Genomic DNA, 6443 nt, shown 5'->3' on the forward strand with positions numbered 1-6443 from the left:
CAAGTACCCACAAGGGCTTCCATGTTGTTCCTCCTTAGGTTTAAATCCAACCAAGCATAAAGCCCACGGCTGAAGAATTTGACTTAGTGATTTTGGTCAATGAAAATGGACCAGAACTCCCTCACCTCTTCACAATCTCTAAGAGTATGCATGGAGTCTTTTGCATAATTCCCATATATAGGGTAGGTATTAGAATCTGACATTTTCTTGTGCTTCCTTGAGGAATTTGTAAAGAGTTTAACATGAATGAGTCTCCAAAAGAAAACACGGATACATTGCGAGCGATGCCAATTTGAAACCAAATTGGATCTATATTTAGACTAAATATTTGTTGGGGACTCGCCATTGGATAAGAAAGAGTAAGCCTCCCTAATAGAGAAGTTACCATCCTTAGAGTCTTTTCCACAAAGGTACATCTTCCATACCAGGGATGGAGGGGGAACAGAGGCAATTCAATAGTAAATATAAGGGGGAATAAGGGAGTTTAAAGTATCTCAACACCATCAACGAAAAAATGGCATCCAAAACCCAATCCTGCAAAGGGGGCTTTCTAGAATCCAACTATCAATCCATAATCTAATATTGGTTCCATCATTTAGACTTCAAGCCAAATTAGAATGGATATGGTGCTAAGCATTTGCAATATATGCTAGATCTGTGAAGCCTTAAGAGAATGCTTCATATTGGAATAATCCTTTATCCACAACTATACTTAGCCTAAAGGATCCTAACCTAAAGGGTACTCAGCTGATAAATCATAGCCCAAACCATCTTCAATATATAGGCTTCATTAAGAACTCTAATAGATAAAAAACCAAGACCTCCAGACTCCTTAGGCATACAAATTGTTTCCCAGAAGACAAGGTGGGCTTTCCAGGACTCCTTATTACTCCCCAGATAAAGTCTCTACAAAGTCTTCCAATGCCAACACATATAGCAGTTGGAATGACAGAGGCTTGCATGGAATATACAGGTAGGTTCATTAAGAAAGATTGGGAAAGGGTTATTCTACTTGCCATATAAAGAGAGTGACTTTTCCAGCATGAAAGCCTTTTCCTTACTTTGTCAACCAGATGAGAGAAGTGATGGTAAGCTTCTTTTTTTTAAGCACCATAAAACCCAAGTAGGTCTTGGAATCAACTGTGGATTGAATGTTAAGCTAGTTATTAAGGGTATTAGCGAAGGTATCATTAACCCCTTTAGAAAAAAGATAAAGGATTTTTGTAAATTAATAGTTTGACTTAAGACATGAGAAAAGAGCTGCATAATCTTATTTATCTCATTATCTTTTTAGATATAAGCTTTTGCCACTAAGATAAGGTCGTCAACAATGAAGAGATGGGAGACCTGATGAGCATTAGACCTACCAAATAATAAAGGCTTTCATTGGTTTTGTATAACATAATCATGAATAATATGGGGCAATCTTTCTAGGTAAAGGATAAAAAGGAAAAGGGACAAGGGGTCGCCCTGGCGAAGGCATTTACAGGGGTTGAAGGAATCAGTTGGACTTTCATTCCAATGGATGGCAATATCACTAAAACTAATGTAGTGAGAGATAAGAGCAATCATCCAATCCAAAAAACCCAGCTTCCTGATGGTATCAATGGAAAAGTCCCATCCAATATTATCACAAGCTTTTGAAGATCCAACTCGATGATCATGTACCCTAGGTTGAAGGATTTAGCCTGAAAGGAATGCACCAGTTCATGGAGGATAATGTAGTTGTCAACAAAATTTTGTCCTTTTATGAATCTGGTTTGTAGAGACCTAACAACATAGGACATAACGTGCTTGATGCGGTTGATGAGCATTTTGGTGATAATTTTGTACACCACATTGCACAGGGTAATCGCCTTGAATTGAGAAATGGATGAAGGGTTAGAAATTTTAGGATTAAGGTAAGCAGAGTATGATTAACATAACTGATGAGATGCGAATCCATCTTTGGGCAATATAGATGAAGTGGTAGATAATTTTCCCAATATGATTCCAATGAGATTTGAATAATAAAGGATGGTAACCATTCGGCCCAGAAGATTTTAAGTTTCATATAGAGAAAATGTCATATTTAGTTTCTTGAAAGGAGAAGTCAACATTAAGCAAAGCTATGTGCTCATCCAGAATAAGAGGACATGAGTGATTTGGTATAGAGCACATTTATGCAATGAAAATCAAAAGTAAAAAAAGGTCCTAATAATGGTTACTCACTATGGCTTTTACATGATCAACATCATAGACCCAATGTTGATTGTCATCAATTTTGACCTTCCTTTGCTTAGTGAGAAGAGATAAATGGAAAAATCTAGAGTTTCTATCTCCCAGATCAAGCCATTTTGACCTCAATAATTGATGCCAATAGGGTTCCCCTTGGCTAGCTATGAGCTCATACTTATTCCAGAGCTTTTGTTGGAGCTCAATCAACCTGGGATCATTTCAAAGCATGAGGGTAGATTTGATGCCCTATAATATAGTTAGAATCCTTTTTATTTTTCTTAAAGGTGCTGCCAATACTATTATAGTTCCAATCCTTCAGAGCCTCATAAATTCTATGAATGTTCACTCCCCAAGAGTCATGATGATGCCAATTGTTTTTGGACAACTCCAACAAATTATGGATGGTCCAGCCAAGCCCTAAGGAATTTGAAGTAATTAGTTTTGTCTAGCCAATCCACTATTCAATTTAATCCATAAACCATAATGGTCAGAGGAAGGCAAATGGAGGTGATTTATAACTATAGAAATAAAAGATTTATGCCATAAAGGGTTAGCCAACACACGATCAAGCCTTTATCTAAGATCACATCACTACCAAGTGAAGGGCGAATTTGAATCCCATATCAATAAGATTGGCCTGATGGATGCAGTTCCACAAAAGCTTACTAGAAGTGGTGTTCATCGGGTTATCTCCAGATTTCTCATGCTCATAGAGCACTGTGTTAAAAATCACTTGCTAAAGCCCAAGGATAGGTGATGCAAGTGTTGATATTTATTATCTCTTCACAAGCATGATGCCTTAGGTGTTGATAAGGGCTAGCATCAATGGTAGTAAGGAATCAAAGGTTGTTGGAGAGAGGATTTACCTCCAAATAGACATGGAACTTGGAGGAAGTAACCACGTTGATAGTGACGCGAGAGGCTCTCCAAAGACACTAGATGCCTTCAGAGAAACCATCAGCTTTAGCCCAAAAAACATTGTCTATACCAATCTGACTTGGTCAACCATTAAGCCGTTTATTCTAGGCTCTAGGATAACCATATAGTCAAGCTTATAGATTTTAACAAGATCACGAACAACACTAGTGAAGGACTTTTTACTTGCACCATGAGAGTTCCAGATTTAAAAATTCATAAAAATTTATGATAGGGAGCGAGAATCAATCCCAAAGGCAACACTTATCCTCAGAACTGGTCATCCTCCATAGTTGCATCCAAAACAGGTTAGACAATATCTAGCTCCACAATTGGTTCCATAGAGGCATCCATAACAAATTATTCATTATTGGTTGTGCTAGGGGATCCTCCAAAATCAAGTGGCATTCTAGGCATAAAATATATGTTAGAACCATCCTTAACAAGCTCTAAGGGGAGGGGAAGGTGAAAGGAAAATAAAATATCAAGGAGAGAGTCGAGAGTAGGATTTAGAGGGGGAGCAACGTTGGGGATGGTGGTCAGTATCTAAAGAGATACATAAGACTAAGGAATCTAATGGTTGATTGATCTATAGGGGGAATAGTTCAAAAGGACATTTGGGTGAGTGTTTGGGATTTTATCGGTACTTTTTCCATGGTGGGAATTGGTCTGGGATGAGGTCATAAGTTGGTAAGAGGTGAATTTGGAAGGGTTTAGTTTTTTGGATGGGGTTTTTTATTTTCCAAAAGAATGAGGGTCAGGTTTAATAGGTTTAGATTTGGGAGCTTGGTTGGAACTTGAGGGAGAGTCCTAAGTGGTGTTTGGAGTGGCATCCACATCAACTGGTGAGGTTTTCACATCAATTTCTAGTTCTAGGACCCCAAATATGGATCCTGTCACTCTTGGGTTAGATGAGTTGTTACCATGGTGGGTTTATCTTCCCCAGGAGCCCCTTTTAATGATTGTTTTTTATTGTTTGGGCAATGGGGAACACCATTTAGCTTTCTTGACAAGCATCCAAGGACCATAAACAATGTCATTTTGTTAGATTTTATTTGTATCAAGGTCATTATTTCTTGTAGTTATGGTGGGACCATTTTAGGGAGGGTTAGAGGTTTTGGTCAAGTCCATCTGGCTAGGGGTTGAGTCATTTGTGACAGTAACCTTTTAAGGTTTATTTGGGCAAAAAATAATTTTTATGTCCATATTTTCCACGATGGAAACAGACTAAATGATTCCTCTCATAATCTAACTTGAATTTTCTTCCAAACACCAAAAAGGATGGAACAAGTTCCTTTCTCAAATCCAGCTCAACGCAAATACGAGCGAATTTAAGTTTATTGTTCACAAAAATGTTCTCATCAATATTCATCATGTTTCCCAAAAGGTTCCTTACTTTAATAAGGTATTGCTTGTTGTATAGCTCCTTGGGGAGCATAAGAATTTGAACCCACATAGCCACCTTACGAACACAGTGTTCTTTAGGGTTGAAAAAAGGTCTCCATCTCTGGATCAATAAGTAGTGGTAAAAAAATGAGCCATGGCCTTTCACAAAAGAGTAATCATTTTCATTGCTGAATCCAACAAGAAAGAAGTCCTCTTGAAGATCTATGGTTTGGATCGAACCTAACTTACCCCACATTTTTTGAAGTCTGACAACTAGGAATTTGAGTGTGATTTTTTTCCAAGGAGTTTCACTATGAGCAAGAATTTCCATGGTTTACACCATTTGTTGTAGGCTTCTGTAGATACCTTGATGGTTGGTTTCAGGTTAAAGAGGAAAGAGTGCACCTCTTCTCCCTATTGTGTAAAAGTTTTCTCATTGGAGTCCATTTTTGTGTTAAAGAGTCCATTTTTGTGGAACTACTAGGTATAGGTATTTTCAAGGATGAACCCTATTGGGGTGTTTCTTCCTCCCCATCGATCTTAGCCTTCTTTGTACTATGTTTCATTTCACCCATTTTCCTCTGTGGAAGTGGTGTCCATACCACTTGGAGTGGATTACGGTTCGAGAAAGCCATCAATAAGGAGTGGTTTAGCTCTAGCTCTACTCTTGCCAGATACATCATCAAAAAAAATTTCACTCATCCTATGAAGTATAAGATATATATACAAATTTTAATGATTTTAACATTCATAAATAAATATTCAAATAGTAATACTTTCCTAATATTTTAAACAACATATTACACATTAAAATGAGGTAAAGTGATAAAATATCAATATATTTTTTTAATTATGTAACTTTTTAGATTATTGAATCCATCAATTGTATTAATATCTGTTTTTATAAAAAAAATAAAAATAAACTAATAATTTTTTTTATCCAAATTGACTCATAATTTACTAAAATTTTATAAACTTATTATATTGTTAATAAATAGAGTTTAATGGTCATGCATTAATAATAAAAATACTTTACATTGTTGTCCAATTATAATTTATCGTTAATATGACATTTAAAATAATTATCATAATAAATAATAAACTTATCATACATGATGAATTGTGATTGGATAATAATTTAAATTTTTTTACACTATAAATGTGTAACTCTTATTCTCTTATAAATAATACAGATAACTTTGTATAACTTACTAATTATATTTCACAATTTAATATCTTTTGATCCTGTTCCATTAAAAAGTAATTTTTTATATCGATAATAAATAAGTAAAAAATACATCAATAATATACAAGTAGTTATTTATACACTAATATTCATTCTTATAATTAAAAATATTGATAATTACTTATATATTTAAGTTTGATTACAGAAAAAATACTAAAATGAAAGGATTATAATTTATTTTTTGCATCACTTGAGATTCAAATATTATTTTAATCAATAATAGACTTATTGAAGTATATATAAAACAGCTAACGTAAAATAAAAAATAAGGAACTATTTAAAATTTTGGCGGATGAAAAGACTTGTACAGATAGCTAGGCCCAAATCATTGTATGAGTACAGCGCACTGAGTTTCATTTTTGGGTCCGGGTACATCGTACTGTGGAAGTGTGATACTGCCTCAATCAAAATCTAGGTGGAGTCCATGTTTTTGTTTGGGGATTTTCTTCCTGCACCCAACATTTTCTTCAATACACCCATTAATAAAAGAAAAAAAAGAAAAAAATACTTTTATATATAACTTATTATGGATTATCAATCTGTAAGTCTCATACGGATCCGTAAGAGGCTTATGGATTACGAATTGTCAATATTATTTATAGGTTGTCCAAAATAAATATTGATTATGTATGATAAAATTAGCTGAAGAGATAACTTAAGTTAAAAAGTTAACTAGTAG

This window comes from Glycine max, chromosome 19 (assembly GCF_000004515.6).
Source record: "Glycine max cultivar Williams 82 chromosome 19, Glycine_max_v4.0, whole genome shotgun sequence".
NCBI lineage: Eukaryota > Viridiplantae > Streptophyta > Magnoliopsida > Fabales > Fabaceae > Glycine > Glycine max.